This window comes from Theropithecus gelada, chromosome X (genome assembly GCF_003255815.1).
Source record: "Theropithecus gelada isolate Dixy chromosome X, Tgel_1.0, whole genome shotgun sequence".
Lineage (NCBI taxonomy): Eukaryota > Metazoa > Chordata > Mammalia > Primates > Cercopithecidae > Theropithecus > Theropithecus gelada.
Window position 1 is genome coordinate 65,991,806 of NC_037689.1, and position 8,091 is coordinate 65,999,896.

General features: G+C 38.9%; 1 pseudogene; it reads left to right on the forward strand.

The window, feature by feature from the left end:
• The first annotated feature begins 5,968 nt into the window (after nt 1-5,968).
• On the forward strand, nt 5,969-6,823 carry LOC112616135 (annotated as a pseudogene).
• Nucleotides 6,824-8,091: the final 1,268 nt, after the last annotated feature.

An 8,091-nucleotide genomic window follows, 5' to 3' on the forward strand; every position in this document is an offset into this window, starting at 1 on the left:
GGTACTTCCAGGTTATAGGCAGATTTAAAATTTTGCTAATTGGCAATTGGTTGAAAGAGTTATCAGTATCTTACTGTGGGTAGTAGTCAAACACGAACAAGGCAGGAGAGGGCTCCCACACCCCACCAGGAAAGTCAGGCGACTATCAGGTGATGGTCAAGCAGTTGTCATGCTGCCTCTCTAAAATAATAGTAGGTTGCAGCCAGTGCCAGGGAAAAGTAGTCTCCCTACAGATAGAAAACATCTGAAACAGGTTCTCAGCAGCTTTTTGATAAGATCTTAGGAGTTGGGCAAATTGGCTCAAGCATGTGCATTAAGAGGCAAAATGGCAGAGTACGACCTTCCAGGGAAATTTTGCAGGTAAAGGGAAGAACGCCTCAAGTGAGCATGTGTACAACTCCAGTAAATACACTGCGTGTGCTTGCCTCCCAAGTGCTAGCAGCCCACTGTGCATGCAGGCAGCCTGCCTCAAGGGAAGAATCAATGGAGAAGTAACCCAAGACCCCGGAAGTACATCAACATAAAAAACCCCAAGTCAAAAGGTCAACCCTGCACTTGTTCTTCAAGTTGCCTGCTTGCGCATCTTCCAAGTGTACTTTCTTTTCTTTCATTCCTGCTCTAAATATTTTTAATAAATGTTCATTCCTGCTCTAAAACTTGCCCCAGTCTCTCCTTCTGCCTTATGCCCCTTAGTCAAATTCTTTCTTTTGAAGAGGCAAGAATTGAGGTTGCCACAGACCCATATGGACTCATCACCACTAACAAATAGAAAAGACTATCTGGGTTGTGATAAAAGGTTATGGAGACCAAAGCTTTATCATGCAGATAAAGTCTCCAGATAGCAGGGTTCTGAGATAAGAGATTGCAAATGTTTTTTATGAGACTCACAGTCTGTGTTGATGTTAATGCCAGGAGAGGTATAATTAGGCATATCCAACCTCCACTTTCTGTTATGGCCTGAGCCAGTATTTCAGGTTAAAAATTAGAGTGCCCTGGCCTAGGAGGAAGTGCATTCAGATGGCTAGAGGCCTTAGAATTTTACTTTTGGTTTACACGGTCTCTCAGAACAGAAACTTGAATATCAATAGGCAGACATACTGTCATTTTAGAAGATGCTAAGAGCCAGAAATTAAGTGGTCTCAGGAATAGAATACAAGCTTCAGTTGACTGAGAAGTTTCAAAAATTAATGCCACATTTCAGACTGTGCTAGTCCTGATGTACAGACTTAAATTTAGGCAAGGCAAGGACAGAAAATGGAAGAGTGTCTATTAGGTTGATAAGTAAGGAAGCAGAAGTAGAATTCCAATCATTAGATTTGGTAACAAACTCAGAATAAAAATTGAGGTAAAGTATGTTCCTGAATAACAAACTGGAATCCTGGTTCTCGTATCTTATTGGGAATCATTATCACCTGGGAAGCATGTTTTAAAAATCTAGGATCTCTGGGAATCATAAACTACAAAGTAAGAGACCCTTGAAATTTGTACTTTGGAAAGCTCCTTGAAATAATTCCAGTGGAGTCAATCCTCTGACCTGCTGCTAACTTCATTTTACTTGACTAACTACAAGATTTCTTTGAAGATTTCAGGCTTCCTCAAGATTCTGGGCCTGAAAAAAAGAATTGAGTAGGTTCTGCAACAGTGGGATATGAGATCTGAAGGTTAGATCAACACAATCTTTTTAAAAAGGCACAAAATGGCATTTCCCTTACACTGTAAAAACCATTAGGGGAAGTTTTATCTGTGTCTTTGCCACCCTTCATACAGTGTCCGTAACAGTGGCCGCTACATAGTAGATGCTTCATAAATTATGGAATTGGTTACATAAAATCAATGCCTACACGATAGGTTTCTTTAAAAGTCATTCTAAATATTTTGAAACTCAACTATTTTTTCTCACTTGCTCTGCAATGAAAGCAGTCTAAAACATATATTCAATGTAGTTTTTAATATATACTAAAAACTTATAAAGTTTAAAAACGTTGTTTTACCTCTGAATAAAACCAGTACTGGCACTAGGAACTAATATTTTGCCAATTTCCCCTGAGAAGAATTTGTTGCCCCTTTTTCGTGATGAATAAAATATCACTGTCTATTTTGAGGATGGTGTCCATATTCAGCTCTTCTGGTAGTGAGGAAATTCATTCGTTTGCCTCTCTTGCAGTCAGTCGCTGTAGGTTGCTTCTGCTCTCCATTTATCTATGTTCTTTTTGAATGGGGAATATTTAAACCATCCAATTTTCAAGTAGGTTTGGAAACTGAAAAAGTAATGGTGCATACAAATACATTATGTATTAATGAAAAACTGTATTTAACTTACGATTATGTCATTTATATTCTTATCTGGCAACTAGCTGCTTCTTTGAGCTCTATAATTGCTGCTTCTCTAATAGTCTTACTCTATCTCCTTAAAGACAATCTAGTTCACACTAGTGGAAAGTGGTATAAATCACTGCAACTGTGGCTTTTGCAAATCTTTTATTAGGCTGAGATTTCCTTCTATGAGCTTTATCCCATGAATAATATTATTGTTTTGTAAAAGGAAAATAAATCTTGGGACCCCAAAATCACTAAGCTAAAGATAAAAGTCAAGCTGGAAACCACTTAGGACAAGCCTGCCTTGCATTCTATTCAAAGTCATCCTTTGTTCACTGAGATAAATGCATGTCTAAATGCCTCCTTTGGAAAGGCTAATCAGAAACTCAAAAAAATGCAACCATTTGTGTCTTATCTACCTGTGACCTGTAAGCCCCTTCCCTACTTAAGTTCTCCCCGTTTTGCTTCGCGTTGTCCGGCCTTTCTCGACCAAACCAATGTTCATCTTACATATGTTGATTGATGTCTCATGTTTCCCTATAACGTATAAAACCAATCTGTGCCCTGACTGCCTTGGGCATATGTCCTTAGGACCTCCAAGGCTGGGCCATGGGCGCACATCCTTATATATGACAAAATAAACCTTCTAAATGGACTAAGACATGTCTCAGATTTTGGGGGTTCATATGTTGGTAACTATGAAGGGATTTTGAGTGGAGGGATCCCTGACCTTTCACAAATCTATCGGTGCTTGGTACTGTTACAGATAGTTAGATAGGCACGAGCAGGGAAGAAGATGGCTCTCCCCTGATCCACTAGGAATGTCAAGTGACAGTTTGATGATTATCACACTGCTTCTCTAAAAATAGTACTTCAGCAGCCACAGGGAGAGATAGTCTCATGATGTTCACAGCTATTAACATTAAAAGTGCTCATTGAATGCAGATGCCAGGGAAAAGAAAGTTCCTGGGCATGTGCACTAGGAGACATAGTGGTGAGGTATGATGTTCCGGGTACACTCCACTGGAAAAAGGGAAGAAAGCCTCAGATGAGGGTGAGTACAACTCTTTAGACAAACTGCGTATGCTCAGTTCCCAAGGGCAAAAAGGGTGCTATGCATGAAGGAAGTCCACCCTAATGAAAGAGACATGGGAAAGAGGTGAGCATATAAAGTCCTAGGATCAAGATCAAATGCTCCTTTTTGACTCTATTTTGATCCTCAGGTGCCCTCTTGGATCTCTTCTAAGTGACCTTTCCTTTCTTTCCTGTTCTAAAGCCTTTTGAAATGAACTTCCACTCCTGCTCTGAAACTTGCCTCGGTCTTTTTTCCTGCTTTATGCCCCTCAGTCTAATTCTTTCTGTCCCTCAGTCTAACTCTTTCTTCTGAGGAGGCAAGGACCGAAGTTGCTGCAGACCCTCATGGATACACCGCTGGTAACTCAGGGTAACTTGGATCTCTTCCACTCGTAACAGAACCAGCCTGTGCTATTTTTATGGCTCAAACAAATAGGACAATTTGCTGAGGCATGGAAGTCCCCCAGCCCCAACCCGCCCCTCAGAGAATCCCTGATGTCCCCAAATTTGGTCAAGATCTAAAGTGTATTTTGCTGTACAACTCCTCTTTTTTGGAGTTTTACTTGCTTCCAACAAAAAAGGCGTTTCCCTGTTTCCATAACAATGGAAAGCAGATAGCTTCTTTCTGGAGTTTGAGCTCACTTCAAACAAGGAAGGTGAGTTTGATTTTTTTCCTGCTTCTAGGATGTTAGGTCTTTAGCCTAAGACCCATCCCTAGGTAAGTAGATGAATTGGAGTTTTGTCTTGGCTAAAGTTAACATTAACAACAAACTGGTCTAAGTTTCTCCTTACCATTAGAGCGCTCAGTGATCATATTCTTGGGTTTTGTTGTTGTTGCTGCTGTTATTGTTTATTCTGGTCTTTCTCCTATCAGATTTAACCAACTCTACCTAACTTGGTCAAATCCAAATGAGAACTCCAAATTATGGGTAACAAGACCTCACTGAATTGGCTAAAATTCCTCACAGCTGCAAAAGAGGGGAAAAAGAAAACAACAAACAAAACCATTAACTTGGTTGCTGTGTTTGCTTCCCATCTTAAAAAAAAAAAAGGTTGTTTCATTTGCTTTTCTTCTACCCTATACCTCCTTCTCCCTTTGCCATCTTCAGTACCAGGAAAAGTCTAGAGAAGGCTTCTAATGACCCAAACTCATTTAAAGAATTGAAAAACAATGTTGCCACTTACCCCTTTTGGGGTGTTCTGTTTTGTGTGTGTGTGAAGTTTCAAGAGTCAGGGGCAGATTTTTCTTAGGTCCAAAGTTCTGATTTCCTGCACTGCATTACCTAACCTTTATGACTCTGGGGGTACCAGAAAATATGTTGTACTCTGAAAGGATTTGACCTTGGCATGTGTAATGGCAGATAAGAGCTACAAAGTATAGGGGTGGGTGAGGACAGTTTATAGCAAGTGGTCTTGGCTATCCTTTTTCCTCCTAGAAAGTTGTTTTTTTAAGAATTCTAATTCCAGTTCAATAAAGGGTTTTCTCTATTTCTTTTTCTCCCCAAATTAATTTCAATGTGGCTTGTCTGTGTGCATTTACATAAGGAGCTGACCTGTTGTCTTCATAGGTAAATGAAAGACTGAGTTTCCTCAGCTCCAAACATAAAATGCGTTTTACTCCTCCCAACTGAAAGACACCCCTGGGTGATCTGAGGCTCATGGGAGTGTCTACTGGCTTTACCTCCCATGATGTGCAATGGTCCTACAGGGAACCACCAACAGAATTAGTTTTAAAAAGGCTCATCCAGAAAGTGCGTATGGGAGCTGGCCAGTCCATGCTTTGTGCCTCCCTGAAGGTGCTTAGAGACAAAACACATAGAGGGTAGCAATGACTCAGTGGTAACATACTGTAGCCTCCCACTGGCAACCAGCACACACTTCAACCCAGTCCACAAAAACCCTGGATGACAACTCAGTTCCTTCTTTTAAGAAAATAAACAGTGGAAAAGAAATTATGTAATAATGAAGAGAAAACAAGGAGAATGACCTCCTTCGGGGCACTGTGTTAGTTTTATGGCACCTCTACTTGCTAAAGTTTGTGAAAAATAGAAATATTATGGTCTTTGTGCATATTAACATTAAGGAAAAAGAGCCCTAAGGTTAATGTGTAAGCTGTAGAGTTCCTAAATTCTCTTTTTCTCTATTTCTTTTTCTGCCTGCTTTAAATCTGCTGTTACTTTTCTACTGAGATAAAAACCACGGTTTGACCCAACCTCTTTGTTTTGTTTTTGAAAGCCAGCAAATTTGTATTAATATTTCATGGCTAGAGTTCTGAAGCAAAAGTTACAGAATCTTTGTGTGTGAGTGTGTGTATGTTTGTGTGTGTATATATTTAAAAGGCCTTTATGATAGATTTCTATTTTATGTTTAACTGGCAATTAAGCTGGTTTCGATTTCCCTCTAGCACACCAGACTTTTTCTCTTTACTTTGAGATGTAAATTTTTGTTATCACATTTTCACCTAAGGGTTATTTTCTTCAATATGAAAATTTGTGGCTATTTAGCTGACAATTACCTAGGGTAATAAAACAGGTTATCATTTTGAAAGTGTAAAAAAAAGGTCTTAGAACAGCCCAAGATGGCCGACTTTGATGATTGTGTGTCTGATGAGAAGGTAGGCATAGCTGCTAAATTCATCACTCATGCACCCCCAGAAGAATTTAGTGAAGTATTCAATGATATTCAGCTACTACTTAATAATGACAGTCTCCTCAGGGGAGGGGTAGCACATGCATTTGCCTAGTATAACATGGATCAATTCAAGCCTGTGAAGATAGAAGGATATGAAGATCAGGTCTTAATTACCGAGCACAGTAATCTGGGTAATAGCAGATTTTTAGATCAAGAAACAAAATTTCCTTTAAATTTGATCACTTATGGAAAGAGGCAGTGACCGCATCCAGAAGAATTAGATGGAGGTCTGAAATCTTGGAGAGAATCCTGTGACAGTGTTTTAAGAGCCTATGTGAAAGACCATTATTCCAACGGTTTCTGTATTGTCTATGCTAAAACTATTAATGGACAACAGACTATTACTGCACATATTGAAAGCCACTAGTTTCAGCCTAAAAACTTTCGGAATGGTTGTTGGAGATCAGAGTGGAAGTTCACCATCACACCACCTACAACCCAGGTGGTTGGAGTGCTTAAGATTCAGGTTCACTATTATGAAGTTGGCAGTGTTCAGTTGGTTAGTCATAAAGATGTACAGGATTCACTAACTGTTTCGAATGAAGCCCAAACTGCAAAGGAGTTTATTAAAATCATAGAGAATGCAGAAAATGAGTATCAGACAGCAGTTGGTGAAAACTATCAAACAGTGTCAGATACCACGCTCAAGGCCTTGTGCTTGCAGCTTCCAGTTACCTGCACCAAAATCGACTAGAACAAGATAGTCAGCTACAAGATTGGCCAAGAAATGCAGAATGCTTAAAGGCTGAATGTAGGATTCTTCAGTATGTGGAAAGACAAAGATTCAATGTGTAGTCATATGATAAATAAGTGATTTATAAACAAGAGTGATATTTTGCTAGGGCTTTCAAAGTTAACTGTTTTTCTGGCCTCATGGAATAGTGTTGCACCTATAGCACTGTCTTGATTCTTTTGTGTTCTCTGCCTTGTAGTTTTCTGTTATTGCTATATCTATGTGTAAACCTTTTTTTTATTGTAGTTAATTCTGCCACATTTAATGTTGGTGAGAGAGAAATCTATCCTAATGACATTTTACTGTTCAAAACAGTTTCCTAGCCATGAAGTCCTGTACTGATTTAGACAAGGTATTATGGTCATTACTTTCTACCCCTATCCTTCCAACCACTTCTGGTACTTCACTGGTTTTTACTGATCCATCAACACCTAAAGAGGCTATGCTACAATCTATAGCTAAATGGACACATTCATCCTTCTCCTTCTGACTGCTTTGATCATCATTTATTGCAACTTGTAACTGTAGTTTTCCAAAGTTTGGATTGGAACTTTTCAGGTCCTTTTTGGAGGGCAAAGGAAGTGTCAGCTTCTCTGCAGAACTTGTTTTTAAATCCAAACACTTGAACCACATTCCCTGTACATGAACATGTTTGCTTTTATCCCTTCTCACATTATCTCCTTCCCATCTTAGTACCATTGTAGTTATAGACGTCTGCATTTTTAGAAGCATTTTACCCATTTTTTTAAACATTCAGGAACTGCTGATATACTGTGGATATAGAGTATAAAACTTGAAAAATGCAGATGTTGAAGGAATACTAGGTATCTTGTGCTTTAATACTTTATGGCAGGATTGTACTATAAGCAAATGAATTAAACATCTATGTAAGTCATAAAAACTTAAAATGAACCAAAGTGAAAAGGATAACTTCTAGGCAGTGTCTTTCTGTTGTAACCTGTTATTTAAGGAAATACTAGTGTTTTCCTCTAAACAGGATGCAAAACTTATTTCAAATCACTCTTTCTCGGTTCTGCCTGCCAAGAAATCAAGTGTAACTGTGATAAAATAACCTTTCTCAGGTATATTGGCAGGTATGTGTGTAATCTCAGAATACACAGGTGACATAGATATGATATGACAACTGGTAATAGTGGATTCATTTACATTGTTTATACGTCTGCAACCAGGCCTTAAGGGAAGATCAGATTTTTAAAAAACCAAGTAGTGTCTTCCTACCTATCTCCAGATACATGTCAAAAATAAAAGGTGTTTGT